The sequence below is a fragment of the Ictidomys tridecemlineatus genome, chromosome 12 (assembly GCF_052094955.1).
Source record: "Ictidomys tridecemlineatus isolate mIctTri1 chromosome 12, mIctTri1.hap1, whole genome shotgun sequence".
In the NCBI taxonomy this organism is placed as follows: Eukaryota; Metazoa; Chordata; class Mammalia; order Rodentia; family Sciuridae; genus Ictidomys; species Ictidomys tridecemlineatus.
In genome coordinates, this window is record NC_135488.1 from 3,437,256 (window position 1) to 3,454,746 (window position 17,491).

A 17,491-nucleotide genomic window follows, 5' to 3' on the forward strand; every position below is an offset into this window, starting at 1 on the left:
TAAGGACCTCAGTTGTCCTCTTGCAGAACACAGTGCTACTGACCTTTCCCTCTGTTCCCTGTGATTCTGGCCTTATTCAGAGCCCTGAAACTCTCTCTTGAGAAGTCTGGTTGGAGGGTTTGAACCATCAGTCTTTCCCTTGGGGGAGCCAGAATCCCTTTGTCTTCCATGTGGAGGGTGTTGTTTCCAGGCCACACTCCTCTTCAATGAAGACTTGGGTCTCTGGTGTTTAGAACTGAGCTGTGCTCTTGGCCTCCTAACACATGGTCCAGATTGTGCTAATGCCAGGGAGGCATTTGCCTTGGAGACCAATTTTTAAGAAGTCCCGATGTTGGTATTGACATGAATTGTATGTTAATGCAATACTGAAATATCTAAAACGAAACTAAAAATATTTTTTTAAAAAGTAAGACTTTAAAGAAACTCAAGATCTATATTGTGCACAAAGACATATCAATAACGAAGTTTTGGATTGTGGCATTTTGGTTTTGAAGGATACTTCCATTTGTGAAATATCATTTCTCTGTCACCAGCAGGAGATGAAAGGTGAGGGAAGAGTAGTAAGCCTGTAGTTAAAGACCATCTCAGCAGCAGAAAGCACTGCTGCAGTGCACAGATCCATGGGCTGTCAGGAGTGTGTCTCCCAGAGGCCAGAGCCGTAGGAATCCTGTTGGATGAACAAAGTCCTGGCCCTGGCACACACATGTTCTACGTGAGTCTGCTTCCTGCATGTAGTATGAAGACAAAGGACAGGTGAGGGGTCGGGATCTTTCGTAGCTCAGCACCCTGAGATACTGAAGCAGCTCTGCAGCTTGGCTGAGAATCATAGTCCTCAGAAAGAGGAAGGCAACCTTCCTGGAAAATGTGTGACCTTTAGGAAAACATGCAGTTTGAAGGAGTGGCCAGCTGATGACAGTAGTGAGCTCTCATATTTCAAGATCCCCTTCAGAACCTGAAGCTGTTCAGGGAGCTCTTTGACCCTGTATTAAAAGGTTTCTGGAACATGTTTGGACCATGCTGGTGAGCTGGAGAGTGCAGCGACACTGGGCATTGGTGGACTCGGGATGATGCTGTAGACTCTGGTCCTGGTGCTGGTGCTGCCATTAGGTGGAGGTTTCTTTATGTCTCTTCTCATGTTAGGGTGGGCAAAGCTGGAGCTCACTAGGTGGTGTGAGCCTGGGCACTGTGAAGCCACCTCACCTCATGGAGGATCTCTCTAGAGTGACTTCTTACTTAGAAGTGTTATGTGTAAGTTCACACACAGGTACAGGATAACAGGCATAGATTTTTCTTTATTTGCTGTGAGAAAAAGACAAAGCTTATAAGCTAAGCTTTAAAGTGCTCCAATAGGCAAGAGTTGGAGAGGAAGGTATTTATTTACTTTACACTGTTGTTATATGGAAAAAGAAGAAGCCTCGTCCTAGGCATCTAATGAAATAAATTCAGAGTATTTACAGTAGTTAATGTTGGACACCATTTACCCTGCTATTTTTCTGGACTCCAGACTGGAGAAGAAGCATGGACACAAGTTTTGCCCTTGACACCTGGTTTTGGCCTCAGCTGTGCCTGAACTCAGAGAGTGACCTAGAAAGACTTATCTGGTCTGGGCTCTTCCCGGGTTCCCAGGAGTGACAGCTGGTTTCTGGGCTTCTCTCTGAGTGTGAGTCTGTGTCATGAGGTGGACATGTGGTTGAGCTGTCTTCGTTGAGCTGCAGAACATCACTATGGAGAGCAGAGGGCACAGGACCCTGTGGACACAGAGCTGGCTCAGCTCCAGGTTCTTCTTATTTAATTCTGTGCTGGAATGTTCCACTTCTTGCCCACCAGAGGGCGACATGAACCTGCAAATAAACATACAATAGCCTCAGCCCTGGAAATGCTGATCTATTTTACAAGTATGAATTTATTTTTTATTATAACTCATAAGACAGCAACATTATAGAAAATGAGAAGGACACCATGGCCTCTCACTGCTGTCACGCAGGTTTTATGTTGTGCCTTCACATCACTCAGGGAATGTCGATGTCCACAATTCCCACATGTCACACCTGGCATCATAGAATCTTGCTCACGCTGTGTGCTTCTGGGCCAGGCAGGGCCTGCTCCACAAAGTCCATGAAGGCACCCAGGCTGAAGAGGCTCCATCCTCTTGTATTTGCAGCATGTGGAGGCCTCTAGGTGCAGCTGTGGGAGAGGAGGCCTGGAAAGGGAGTGGCTTATTGAAGGTTAATTTTAATTGTTAGAGAAAACGGGTTTCTTCAAAAATTACTCGTCAACAAGACAAACTTTGAAAGAGAAAGCAAAAGAACAACTCTTTATTTCTCCAGAAGTAACTCATATCCAGGATCACCCTTAGACTCCATGGATGGGTCAGGAATTGTTCAATTCTAGAATTCACTGCCCTACTGTGTGTGGGTTAGTATTATGCATGGTACTTCAGTGTGCATGTCCGCACTGTGGCATGCTAGTTATTTATGTATCCAATAGAAGATAAAGTCCTGCCAATATATGCAACTTCTTATTGTTTCTGTGCATGCACTGCATCCATATTGCCCCAACCCAGCAGCTAAGCTATGAGCATTTTACTCTCCCCACTCTTCCTAGGAATGAGGAATCCTACAGTGGCTTCTTTGGGTGGGCCTGACTCAGTGCTTGTCTTGGGAATGTTGGAGAGATGTTAGCCAGTGGGGGAGCAGATGTTTTGCAGGCAGGAGGTCTGGTTTCCATCCCCAGAGGCATAGAAATGAATTTTTCACTTTATGAAACAGTGTAATCTTTTAATTACATTTTTTTGTTCCTTTTACCTGCACTGTTTCCAACCTCCCCTGGTGTATGTGGACCTCAGTCTGCACAAAGTCCTGTCCCATGACATGCAGCCAATATGAACTCCCATTCATCCCCTAATTGATGCCTTTCTGTGTCCATCTTTTAAGCCCCCCCCCCATCTCTGTTTAGGGATTGGTTCCTTTGTGAGTAGAGTCTTTAGCATTTACTCCATAGAGCAGGGACATCTAACTGCCTAGTTTTAATCAAAGTTTTCCTCCACCACGATTTTTTTTCCTTTGCCGCCTGGCATTGCAAATATTTTTAAAACTACTTACTGAGAATTTTTTCTTTTAAATTTAAACAATTTTATTTTCTTTTTCTTTCACATAAATAAACATCCTCATATGAAATTAAATATGTAAAAAAAAGCAAAGACGTACATTGGGATTTCAGTGGCATTCACTATGAGCCATATTATGTTGTAGTCAACTTCACCTGAAGTACCATTTTTCTCTTTACAGAGAAGAAGGAGGATTTTGTATTTTCCAATGCAAACTTTCACATAAGTTCCCACAGCATAATACCATGCTGATATGCCCTATTATTGGAAGAAAAAATATATAGAGTAGTAGTAAATGAAATATATTGAAAAAGGAGTATTCTATACACTTACAATGATTATCATTTTATAGAAACTGCATTTATTATTTAATATTATGACCTAAAAATTATTGATGTCACTTTTTAGTTTTCAATAATTTTCAACATGGTGGGATCATGGGATGACATTTATTGATTTATCTGCTTTTTATTTATGTTTTTTGATTCCAAAACTTACATCCCCACATTATATTATAATTAAAACTAAAAGAAACTTCCACTTTCAATTATAAAGGAGTAGGTCCTAAATCAGGCATTGCATCATCTTCAACAAAGAACGAAAGTAAAATCAGATTTATAATAATAGTGACCCCAGGGAGATGTAGATGGTGTGAAGAGGAGAAGTTCCAGAGAAGGAACAGCCCATTGTAGGTCAGTTCCTGCTCAACTCTCATCATATTTTTCAGAGAAATTTTCCAAATTTGATAGTCCCCAGAGATGGTTGTTGGTCTATGCAGTGGACTTTATAGAAGAACAGAGTTCAGTGGACTTTTGCAGTGGCATGAAGCCTCTTTAATCGATTGGACAGGAGCTGAGCCCTGGACACCAGACTGGGATTCTCCCTGGACATGTGCTGTGGGCAGGGAGGGGAAAGGGGCTGGGTCAGAAAGCAGAGAAATATTCCCTATTCCCTTGGGACTCTCCCCAGGATACTGCCTGCTTGTGGGTACTGTGGGCCAGTGGTTTGTACCTGGGCTCCCACTGCATCTCCTGCTGACCTTTGAAGCCCAGCTCTGCCTTTTGGTCAACATCAACTTCACCTTGATCATGAGGGCTCTCCTGTGTGACCATCTCCCTCGAATCATGCCCAGGCATCTGAGGAGGGAAGATCCCCTTTTGGAAGCTCATGTATGCCCTGCTGGTCAGACTGAGACCATGTGAAATGACCTGGGGGTGTCTAGGCTGGACTTAGAAGAATCATGGAGGCAGTAGAGACACGGGGTCTGCATGATGCTCTCTTCCTTTGCACCTGCAGGGCCCCAGGACACAACCTTCCACCTCTAGGTGATTCACTCCTTGGGAGATGCTCTGAGCCTGTGTCTTCTCCTGATCTATCTTACTCCATTCCCCAGAGGGGTAGACTCCTGGGGCAAATGGATGCTAGAAACCCACTCATTGTGAGTAAGGGTGTTGGGTGAGGAAGGGTAAAGGGAGTTTGGGCTGCTCAAGGTGAGAGGAGAGGAGGTGGAGGCAAGGCTGTGGGGAGGCCCTGAAGAGGGAGGCAGTGAAGCAGACATGGAACAGGACCTTTTGCTCTTAGAGGAAAAGGTGAAGATAGTGAGGGTAATGAACTAGTCAACAAGCAGAGCCAAAGGACCCCAGGAACCAGGATCAGAAAACAACTATAAAACATAAAAAAAGAGAAATGAAACACAAAAAGCAAAAGAACAGATCCAAACAAAACTGCCAAACAAACCACAAAACAATGATAAAAGTCATTACCAAGAAAAACACACACACACACAAAAAAAAAAAAAACAGTAAAGGGTTACAGAAGGGACAGAAATTATGCAATTGGAACAAAATCTGGGAAACATATTGAAGTGGCAACCCCCTCTCCACAGAAAATCTTAACTGAGCTCCTCCAGAGACCCTGACCACGACTGCTCTTAGACCATCAGGAAAAATTCTGAAAAAAGTTTTCAGGCAGGAGACATGTTCCTAAAGCAAAGTGTGGTAAGAAGCAGCAACCAGGCTTCACAGGGGCTTTGCACTTCAGAGAACAGGAAAACTTGAAAACCAGAGGGAAGGAGAGGGGAGAACACCTCTCTCCTTCCTGGGCACTGCCTTTCTCAACAGTGTCCTTGATTTAGTTTTGTCCAGGCCTGGGTTAACTGCCCAGGACAGTAGGAAAAAGAAAAATCACTACTTCTATGGGGACTTCTACCCTCCGCCTAAGCATTGGGCAGAGAGTTCTGTACATTTCTGAACTCGGGGTTCAGAGCAAGAATCCTTAGGCTAGAGCCACCTCTGAAATCCGCAGCCTATAAACCTGCTTTCTGCTATTCCTCGGTGTCCAGCCTGTCCGTCCCTACAACAATATTATACATGTGCATAGATGGATTAATCAGAAAATGTAGCCACAATAACAGTTAAAACATACAGAATTAACAAAGAAAATGAAAAAAAGGACAATTCTAATTGAAAATGTTTAACTTTTTCCAGGGGTGTAGCTGGAGTTGAGTGTTTACATCTGCTCCACACTGTCCTTCTGTTGGCTTCTCCTTGGGCTGTGTACCTCATAGAGGGTGCTAGGGCTGGGCCATATTAAACCAAACCACCCTTTGTGATGTTCTCCTTCCCCATGCTCAAGAGACTGGAAGTGGAGCAGCTGAAAGGTCTCTCTGGCTCTCTGTTCTCCTGTACAGAACTGGAGGTGCCTTCTGTGGGGATTTTTTTCCTGACATCTTGGGTGTTGCTTTTCCTGAGTGGATTTAATGCAGAGATCCATTTGGGCAGTTCGGCTGCTGGGGACTGTTCTACATGGAACTTTAGAGCTGTGCTTGGTGTGTGTACTCCACAGTGTTTATGTCACTGCACCCCTGGGACTGAGGAGATATCAGTCTCAGCTGGGAGTCTGGGCTATTGTGTCTCCCCAGGGTTCTGTTTCTGGGGAGGGCTTTGAGACCACTCTGGATACAAGTTGCATACAGGTTTTCTGTCACCTGCCCACCAACAAAATATGTGTCCCCACATTTCCATCCCTAATGGAATCATGTCCATGTGGTCCAAAGCCCTGATTCCTCTCAGTAGGTTGTCACACCACAGAGCTCCAAAGTTGATTGAATGTCACTCTCCTGCCCACAATGGGATCACACCTGCAGGGACAATTTCTCCCAGTATTTTAGGAGGTCATTCTGCTACAGGGTTCAAGGAGGATTAGAACACAGTCCCCCCTGTACCTCTGAGCTGAATCCCCCTGGGTGTGCTATTTCCTGACCATCTTATGATTGTGAATCCCCAGGTGGCTTAGGTCACATGGTAAGGCTGCTGAGACAGACTGGAAGTATCTGTTAAGGTGTCTTGAGTGCTTCTAGGGATGAGAGGGTCAGAAACCTGGAGTTGAACCTGCACTGCAATTCTTCACTCAGAAGGTGAGAACTGCGGAGCTCACTTTTGTACTGTGTGTGTGTGTGTGTGTGTGTGTGTGTGTGTGTGTGTGTGTGTTCCTCTTTCCTCTGTGTTAGCCTGGCTCTGTGGTTACCCACAGCACTGTCCCTGCTGGGCTCAGTAGATTTGCTTCCATCCTCTGTTCACTGCTCTCTATCTTGGGACTTCTCTGGGTCACTAACTAGTGATATTTAATGGTTGTCTTTGAGTACCCACCTCACTGTGAACTGTATCCCTGTCATTCAATTTCCAAACAGCAGAGCAAGTGGGAAGAGCCTTCTCTGGTCCACCAACTGCCATTGCTTCTCAGTAGTGTTTTGAAATTAATGTTCTGGGAGTGACTTGTCTGACATGATTGTCAATATTATTAGTAATTTATTTAAAACTTATATATTAAATATTCATGGGGTGTGAAAAGATAAATTCATAGTGTAATCAGTTTGGTTATAATAAAGCTCTTATCAAATTAAGAAATCTACACTTACACAAAGGCATCTTGTGATGTTTCCCTAGATGAAAAAGAAGAAAGAAGTCGTGGTTGAAAAAATTTGAAAAAACTTTACAAACATGTGTAATACTTGATGTATGTCTATGTAGGAATCCCTACTTATATACTACTCTTATATAAATATGCACATCACATGTACACAAAAGTAACTGCACAGCAGCTTTTATACATACTACAACTAAGTTCATAGAACCATCCACAGTGCAGATTATGCAGAGGGCTGAGCGTCCCTCAGCCATGGAGCCTCATGGGAACACTGCTGCTGGTATTTATATTTCTTATCTCCTTCTAACACGTGGTTCATTGGTGTCTCTCCTAGTTTTCTGTGGCTGAACTAAAAATTCCCACCTATTGAGCACTGTGTTCCTTCCCAGGCCTGTCCCTCAGGAGTCCAGGCTGTGTCCTCAGCTCAGCCTGACAAGACTGAAATGGGGCAGTCAGTGGGCAGCTCTCCTTGCTGAAGTTCAGGGTCTTCTTCCAGCTCCAGTGCCTTTGGTTGAGTCATCTTTCCACAGTTATAGGATGAGGTCCCAATATCCCTGTGACCATCAGCACAGAGCTCTTGGAAGCTGCCCTAATTACTTGCAATCTAGCTCCTGCACATCCAAGACCAGCATTAGAGAATCTCCCCACATCCAATCTTCCCTAGCATGAGATTTCCCTCCCTCTGACTCAATCCAGATTTCAAGGGCTTCCAGGATAGGGGGTGCAGTCAGATACTCTCTCCCTCTCTTAAAGGCCCTATTTTATTACAGCTGCAAAATCCTTCACAGAAGAAACTGAATTACTCCTTGAATACCTGCGATATGTTGATACCAGGGACAGGGCTTTTGGGCCATCAATGCAAAATTTTGTCCAATACTACCTTTGTTTATCACTAACAAGTACTGGTGGATCACTGTTCGCATTTGGAAGTGGGTATTGTTTGGAGATTTCAGTTCTATTTCCCCATTTATTAATTTTTTATTAATCAATTACTTGATAATTGTTGTTTCTAATGGTAACTCATTAGTTATACACCTATTTATAATCTTGTAGGCATTGATAACTCACACTTTTTAAGAAAGTATTTCCAAATTGGGTTGCAGGTGAATATCAATGGAGGAGCATAGGGAGAGAATCAGGCTGAGCCTGAGCCAAGCATGGAGCTCCCTTAACAGACCAGACAAAAGCTGAGCACTGGATGCCAGACTCAGGTTCTCCCTGGACATGTGCTGTGGGCAGGCGCAGGGAGGTTCTGGGTCAGAAAGAAGAAGAAACCTCCCCCCCATTCCCTTGGGACTCTCCTCAGGATGTTGCCTGCTTGTGTTTTTTGTGGCTTATGGTTTGCACCTGGGCTCCCACTGAAACTCCTGCTGACCTTCTCAGCCCAGCTCTGTCTTTGGGTCAAACATCACCTATACCTTGGCCATAAGGGCTTTCCTGAGTGACTATCTCCATAAAGTTATCCCAGTCATCTGAGCAGATGATTGGGAACATGTGAGATGACATTAGAGGCTTCTAGTCAGAATATTTAGGAATTAGGGAATCAGTACAGACTGTAAGTCTGAATGACACCCTTGTTCCCCTGCACTTTTTTTAAGGACACAAATTCCATACTCTAGGTGACTTATGAGTGACATTTCCAACTCTGATCATTCTCATGATGGATCCAGGTATTCCAGAGGTGGCAGGCTGAGTACCTGGAGTCTGTATTATCACTGTGTCTCTGCTGGATTCTGGAATAATGATCCTGTATCTCCATGTGTGTGACATTCAGAAATGCAAGATTGAGTGACAACTATAGAAGCCATTTTCATGATTTTCTGTTTATTACTTAATGTAGGTTTAAGCATTTTTGTGTGGTTGTGATAAGAATTACATGCAAATTTCACAAACAACAGAGTTTGCAAGAAAAATGGGAAATCCAACGTTCCTGACACCATCCCCTTGCCTGCGCCAGAGTCCTGCCTAGGGCTCAGGTCCTGCTCTTCCTGCAGGGCTTATGTTCATCCTGTTTGTTCATTCAGAAGATCCCTGGACACATTTGTGTTGTACTTTACATGACAGGCAAGGCTGTTGCAGCTGACAGGGCCATTCACAAGTGTGGCCTGAGCGTGGCCCAGGAAGTCATGGGAGGAACTCATGCCCTCAGCTACACCTGTTCCCTGAGTTCGCAGCACCTTCCTCTCACAGGGCAGAGAATCTGCTGTGCTGCTGCCCAGACCAGAGCTCATGTGGCATCTGGGCCACCCAGGCAGGGAGGTTTTAGTTCAGAGCAGTACCACTGTGGGTGGGCACTCTATAGGTTGATAACTGTAATACACACCAGCATCCTCAGCCTCCACCTGCTGGTCCTCAGTGTGAAGTCTCTCCCTGACCCACTGCCCCTGAACCTGTCTGGGACCCCAGTATGTCTTTTGGAAACCTAATATATTAGGCCCTGTGGAGCCTGGCCTGGCTTATGTACAACCCAATACATATACATGTTTCCATTACTGTGTAGGAGGCTCTGAATAGAATTGCAGAAGATGAAGGCTGGCTGTCCAGGGGTGACAGGCACAGATAGAGGAGTCTGGGTCAGCACAACTTCCCAGTTGATCCTGAAAAAATCAACTGAGGTTACAATAGCTTCCCCCATCTTCCCTGTGTGTCAGCTGCACTAGGCACTAAGTCCTCAGGAACACATGGCCTGCTTGTTTCCTCAACCCACAGGCACTAACTGCCCTCAGCAGAGGCCTCAGGCTCCCTGGCAGAGCTCCATGGCCTCCCAGCCTCAGGCTCTGTCTGCCTCCACACACTGACTCTGTGTTTTCTTTTCACAAGACAAGCCCATCCCTCTCCCTGCCCTGATCAAGACTGCTGTGCAGCCTGGAAATGTGGTGGAAAGACATGCCTGGCCTCCCAGACTGGCCTCTAAGGCACAGGACTCTGCAAGTTCAGCCATGGAGTTTCACCTTAGACCTGCAGTCTCACAACACCCTGGTGCTATTTCAGAGCCCAGTGGATTCATCCTGATGGCAAATTCTAATGTCATCAGGGGAAACCAGACATCTAGCCTTCCTGAAGGCTGGCCAATGGCCTCTTCTGGCCATCAAGTTTCTTCCCACAGGGAAGAGACCTGGCATGATCGATGTTATACCCCCCTCCCCATATACGATTGGAATCTTCACTCTTAATCTTAGAAGTATGTGAGACATTGGGCTAAGCATTTCAGTTCCCCCAAGCCTCAGTTTCTGATCTGAAATATTGGAGTAATAGCATCTCTCTTAGAAAGTTGCCAGGGGAGTAACTAACTTAGTGTAAGTGAGTTATGTAGCTTTGTGACTGGTCACATACTACAATTATAGTTTTCCCATATTTTTATGGTTAGGTTTACCATCATTGGAAGTCCAGCCAGAGTCTCTTATGCAACCAGAAGCATGGTTGGCCTGACACCATCAGAAGCCAGGACAGTCTCCCAGGCTGCTCCTTTCCTGGGTGTCCACCCAGGGAGCTGGGGTCCCATGCATGTTCAGGGGCAGTGAGTCTGGAACAGGTTTCACTCTCCTCATCTGATTTTCCTCTCCCAGACTGAGGACAGGAGAGATTGTCCCTGTCAGCAGCACCACAGTGCTCCTCCCCCAGAGCTCAGCTTCAGCCGCTAACCTTCCCCCAGGCCATGGGACAGGGAGTCTTTGCTGCTCCCCTCTCATGGAGCTCCAAGGTCTCCTGCCTCCTTTCTTTCTGAGAGTCCTCATCTTTTTAATTCATTCCCTGGAGAGCTCACAGGGTGAGGACAAAATTTGGTTATTTTGACTTTTCTAGATTCTAAACTAACTAATAACAGAAGTACTCTCTGACCCAAATCCTTCCGTGCATATTTGCTCAAGGGAACCAGGTCACCAACTGATAAAGATGACCACACTGGCAAGATCACTGTAAAATTCTTCACAACACCTATGAGAGACAGTCAGAGCTCATCTGTGAGAGACTGGACAAAGGAATAGGTTCATTCAGCACATTAAGAACAGGAGAGGGCACAGTTAGGAGGCCATTTCCAACAGCCAGGTGGGCCTGGTGGGTTCCTTGGGGCAGGGTGATTAAAGTGGAGGGAGAAGTGAGGGGTGCATTTTGGAGATGGAGGTGAACAGCCTGCTGTGGTTAGGTCAAGTGATGTGAGAGAAGGAGACCCAAGATGACTCTGAGATCTTGCTTTGAGAAGATAGCAGGGTGGAGTTGCCATTTGTCCTGAGAGAGAGGACTGAGGGGAGAGTGACCTTGGGGAGGAGATGAGGCATTTGGCTCTGGACATTGGGGCTGGTCATGTGCATTAGACTGGCAGTGTGTTGCCAAGTAGCCCACAGAGTGTTTGAGGTTGGAGTTCAGGGGTGAGGTCTACCCTGGCACTGAGCTCTGATGACCACTGCAGTGAGGGCTGCACAGAGCAGAGGCCCAGGGCCTGAGTTCTGGGACAGGTGGAGAGGGAGGACCAGTAAGATGACTGGGAAGGGGCAGTGGGAGGGGGATCAGCAGGAGAGAGTGATGTCCTGAGACTCTGGAGGAAAGTTTCTGGAGGAGGAGGGTGTTCTGAGGTCCTAAGTGACATTGTTGGGTCTAGTAGGATGAGGGTTGGTGAGGCCACTGAACTGTGCAGTGTGGATGTCTCAGGTGACACTGAAGAGAAATTTCAGTAACACCATGGGTTAGCACCTTGAATGGGGAAGCCTGAAACAGAACTGAGTGCAAGTTTTGAGCATGGTACCAAGGACGGTTGTTTCCAGGATTTTTATGGTGTAGCTAAGAGACAGGCCATGGATAACGGCAATGTCCAGTGAAGAGTTTTTCACATTCATAAGGCTCTTAGCACAGATTCTTGACTCCTCTGTGTGAGGGTCCATCATTACTACTGGGTCTGGTTTGGGTTCTGATTCTGTTCAGTCTCCTCACAGGGATCGTTGGGCTTTCAGTACCTCCCACTGTTTTCCTGACAGCAGAACATGGCCCCCTGGGTCAGATGGGTGGCTGGGAACAGGCCTCTAATCCTGTGGTTGTAAAGAGAGAAAAAGCTCCCTGGTCCTGTGACTTGGTCTCTGTCCTTTTCTGTGTGCTGCATTGAGCTCAGGGCTCCCAGGTCTGGACAGTGCTGCTCCTCTGAGCTCCTCTCCAGCCCTGGGCTCATTACTGAGTATGCAGCTTGGGCTCTGAGCTTCAGGAAGGCCTTCAGCTTCCTCCCTTGTTAAGGGGGTCTGGCTGGGGTGGCTGAAGTTGGTGCCTGTCTTCTCCCATGTGCAGGGCTAGCAGTGTGCAGAGTGGGATGTTTTCCTTGCTCCAGGTCAGCAGGCTCTGATAGACCCCTCAGCTGGGCTTGGTTAACCAACTTCCCCTGAGAGCAGCCCTTTCTGAAAAACAGAATGCTCTGGTGTAATTCAGAATTGGTGATTTTCCTTTCCCCTGCTAAATTATGGGGCTCTTTTTGTGAGATTGTTCTGAGCTCCTGGAGCTAGAACTTACAGGAGCTTCCCTGTGATGGGGTGACCTGGGGTTTGTAACTATTCTGTTTTCCAGGCTGAGTCTCCGGCCACTTTTCAATTACAGTTTAGGTTTCCTGCCCCTGTCCCTGTTTCTTAGTGGCTCCTTCCTGCACTTTTTTTGTTCTGGTGATTGTGATCCTCTGTATCTGCCCTCTTTCTCCCCAGTCTTGGGCAGTGGCTGGCCCCTGTCCTCGCTTCCCTGATGGGCTCCCAAGGAGGTGTTGAGTGTTCAGTTGGCTTGGTCTTTGCTGGAGGTAGCTCCTACCTGATGGCTGGAATGCTCTGCTGTCTCCTGCCAGGAACTTGAAGTCCATCTGGGTCCATCTAGGATCAGTACTGGAAGAGATTCCTGGTGCCCTGAACCTTCTGCTCTCATGGGGTGTTCCAGTTTGTCTCCTGTTTGTGGTCCAGGCCAGTGTCCTTAGCTCATCCTTGCATGATGTGTGTTGTGATCTTCCCTCTTTGAATCAGCTTACTCTTAACCCTATGTGTGCATTTTTAATGGCATGCAGTTTTTATTTCAATCCTTTTCATTTTTCTAAAATTTTACTTAAAATATTATAAAATTACTTGGAAACCTGGGGTCAAATCTGTCATCTTTTCATTCATTGTATCTATTTGCTCTTTTGTATTAAGATTCATTTCCCTCTTTCTTGATTTTTTTTGCATTATTCAGTATCTACATTATTGTTTTTCCTAATGGGGACTTGTTATTTATATATGCATCTATAATCTTCTAGGGATTGTTCACTCACATTTCTTTTAAAAACATTTCAAACTTATGTGGCAAGGGTAGATCCATGAAAGAGCATGCCAAATAGAGTCCAGGCAGTTGCATGGAGCCTCTTTAACAGATGGACAGGAGCTGACCCCTCATCACCAGCCTGGGATTCTCCCTAGACAGTGCTGTGCTGAGGGAGGGGAAAGGTCAGAAAGCAAAGATTAGCTCCCTGGTTTTCCTGGGACTCTGCTAGAATGCTGCCTGCTTGCGGTTGCTGTTGGCCTGTGATTTGCACCTGGAATCCTACTGCATCTCCTGCTGACTTTTCCAGTCCAGCTCTGCCCATTGGACCTGGAAAACCTGATCACAAATGTGTTGAAATCATAAAGTGTTCTCCAGCAGACCAGACCTAACAGACCAGCCTCTCAAAGACACTGATGCAGAGTACTTCACAGATGGAAGCAGTTTTATAAAAGATGAGGAATGTATTGCTGGATATGCAATGGTCACTCTGGACTCTACTGTTGAGGCAGAACCTCTGCTCAGGGAACGTCAGCACAAAAAATAAAACTTATTGCTTTGACTCAAGCACCTCAGTTGACAGCAGGAGTCTGTGTGGATATTTACATAAACTCAAAATATGTGTTGCTACCTTTCATGTTCATAGGGCCTTACATAGGAGAAAAAAAACAAAAAGGAGCATGATGTACGGGCAAAAAATTCTTAAACTTTTGGATGCACAGTGGGCTCCCAGGAAGGTTGTGATTATATATTGCCAAGGTCATCGAAAGGGAAACACTGTGGTTTCTCATGGCAACCAGAGAGCTGAAGAGATGGCAGGTTAGCTGTCTGCAAGAAACGGAAAGAAAATCCAGTCCCAGGTTTAAATGCTGCCCTTCTGCCTGGCTGACCATCTAACAGAATGAGAGCCAACATATTCCCAACATGAAAGTAAGTGATATAAGACTGAAAAAAAAAATTTTTCTCCCAGGTGGATGGTGGAGATTTTCTGATGGCCAGCATAGCCATCCCAGATATTCTAGACCCAGCCTTTATCAGACAGTTTCGCAGGAAAACATGTTGGACATACAGCACTTGAGAGTTCTGAGTCAACATTTCTATGTCCCCCAGCTCACAAGCAACGCCTGAATGATCTGCAAACAATGTGAGTTTTGTGTTCACAAAAAACTTTGTCAGGGGCCAGAGCTCCCACCAGGAATCCAAACTATAGGAGGAGCACCTTTTGAAGACTTGGAAGTAAACTTCACTGAACTACCACACTCACGGGGCTATAAGTAACATTTGATTTTGTGTGTTCCTACTCTGACTGTTTCTCCCTCCCAATTCATGCTTACTCAGAGCCTGCTGCAGTCCTAGCAGTCCTGGGAGGATGGTGTCCAGGGTCCTGGTCACACTGACCCTAGCTGAGAGCCCCGACCCCTGGCTGGAATGGGGCCATTCAGGGTTCCCAGGAGTGGGTTCTGGGCTGCCTTCTGGCTGTGGTTGCAGAGCCAGGTCCTGAGCTCTAGTGTGGGCAGTGGTGTCTGAGCCTCAGGGCCAAGGTAGCCACAGCTCAAGACTGTCCTGATCATGGGGGATGGAAACTAACCCCAAGGTAGTAACTTCTCTTTTTCTTCCTGTTGTTTTTAGTTTTTCCCTCATCTTCCTCCATCCTTTAACCTCCTCATTTTTCCTTTTTTGTTTTTCTAGAATTTTTATTATTATACAATATTATTATTATTATACAATAATTCTTGATTTTAGGTGTCACTTCTGAAAAACTAAACCCGTTTAAATTAATTTCCTACTATTCCTGAACTCTACCTCCCTACTTATCTACCCATCCAATATTTCAGTCTGTGTACATAGCCTATTATTTCTGTGAAAGTCTATGTATTAAAATATATGTTCTCTTATTTCTGAAATCTCTCTCTCTCTCTCTCTCTCTCTCTCTCTCTCTCTCTCTCTGTCTCCCTCCCTCCCTCCCTCCCTCTCATTGTTCCTTTTTATTCCCATAATTTAACAAAATGTAAAACAACAAAGCCCTCTGCCAAAGTTAAGCGTCCACTGCAGGTCAAGGCCTTGGCTCCTGGTGAGGATCTTTCCATACTCCACATGTTCTCCTGACCTCAGCTGTGCTCATTCTCCCACAGGCCATTCTCTAGTTCTTTTGCTCTGTCACTCTAGATAAAGTGATGGAATAGTCCTGACCTTTCCTCATCCTGTGTCCACTCTCTATTCACGTCTATTCCTGGACAGTTGTGTCTGATGTTGTGATAGGAGAGGGTGGTGCTCAAGTCCCCTCCACCTTGAGTGTTAAGACACCATGTGATCCATGTGCACCTGCAGGGCACCAGGGCACCACTTTGCAAGCCTAGAGTGACCTCTCCACCTCTGATTGTTCCCAGATGTGGGTGGGCTCTCCAGGGTGAAGGCCAGGGAGAGTGGAGTGTGTACCTTACTGAATCCCTGCTGGGTCCTGGAATAATAAGGAAGAAGCATAAGTTTGAGGAGGTCAAGCACTAACAGCCATTTCTATGATTGTCCTCTATTAATGATTGCAGGCTAAGTCATCTATATGAGTTTGTGACTAGGTTTGAATACCAATTTCACAAAGAGTAGCATTAGCAAGAACAAGGGGACCTCTAGAAGTTTCCTACATCATTGCGCTCCCAGGGCCCAGATCCTGCTCTTCCTGCAGTGTCCATGATCATATTGATCTGTCAGATAGAGACTGGACACCTCTGTGCTTGTCCTCCATATGCCAGGCCAGTCAGCTGCAGCTGACAGGGCCATGAATGGGTTTTCCCTGAGTTGTGGTTGACACAGTTTTGGTCCACAGCCCTCAGCTGCACTCGTTTACCTTTTCCTTCCTTCCTCCTTCCTTCCCTCCCTCCCTCCCTCCCTCCCTCCCTTTCTTCCTTCCTTCCTTCCTTCCTTCCTTCCTTCCTTCCTTCCTTCCTTCCTTCCTTCCTTCCTTCCTTCCTTCCTTCCTTCCTTCCTTTACATCTGTACAGTGGATTAAACTCAGGGTTCGTTACCACTGAGCTCTGTTACAGCACTTTTTATTTATTTATTTATTTATTTATTTATTTTGATACATGGTCTCACTCTGTTGCTGAGGTCGGCCTCAATCCTGATCCGCTCCTGCCTCAATCTCTGTTGTAACTTGGATTGTGCACATGAACCACCATGGCTGGCATTGTACTAATTTTCTATTGATTCACAACAAATTAACACGCTCCCTGGTGATCTCATAATTTCTGTGGGAGAGAAGATGGGCTGACCTACACTGGGTCCTATCCTTAGCTTCTCATTGGCTGCAATCGAGCTGTTTTCTCAGCTGCACTCTCATCTGAGATTTGAAGAATCTGCTTCCAAGGACACCAAGGTTGTTGGTAGAATCAGGTTCTTGGGGCTTGTGGGGTTGAAGATGCTGGGTTATTGGTTGCTGTGGTCAGAGGCTATTGTAGGACCCTGAAGGCCACCAGAAGGTCCTACCATATGGACTGCTCAGTAATGAGGCCAGGATAAAGAGTCCTTCTACTCCAGAGTGAGAGGCTGACTCCCTTTTAAAGGCTCTGATGTGAATCAATGAGGGACCGCCCAGAATAATCTCCTTTTGACTGACTTAAAATGAAATTCCTTGGCATGTTAATTGTATCTGCATAATAATCCCTTCACCTTTCCAATATTTCCTGAACCAAAATCAAACCTCATGTCCACTGTGCCCATATCTCAGGATTAGTGAGGGTGAACACCAGCTAGTAAGTATCTTGAGAAGACCAGGATATATATCACTTGGATATTTTTAAAAAAATATTTCTTCAAAATGTTCCCTGAGAGAAGACCATTAAGAATGGAAGCTCCTCAGGTGAAGAGCATCAGAAATGTACCTCCAGGTGATTTCTAACCCTGTTTCCCAGGTCCTCGTGTTTCAGATTCTTTTCAAGTGATAGAAAATTCAGATTTTCTAATGCATTCTGAGCAAAATATAAACACATAAAGGAACATATAATATAAACATAGGGCTCACAATCTTTTTTTATTAGTAAAGAACAAAGAGAAGTTTAAAATCCATAGCCCAGTTTCTCTTTCAACAAACTAATAAAAGAAGAGCCAACCAAAACAAAATCAAGCTGAATCCAGAAAATCAAATTATAAATACCAAAACCTGAAAGAGGATTTTGGATCGGAGGAAGGGAGGACTGTCCACCTGCCCCTCAGCTCAGG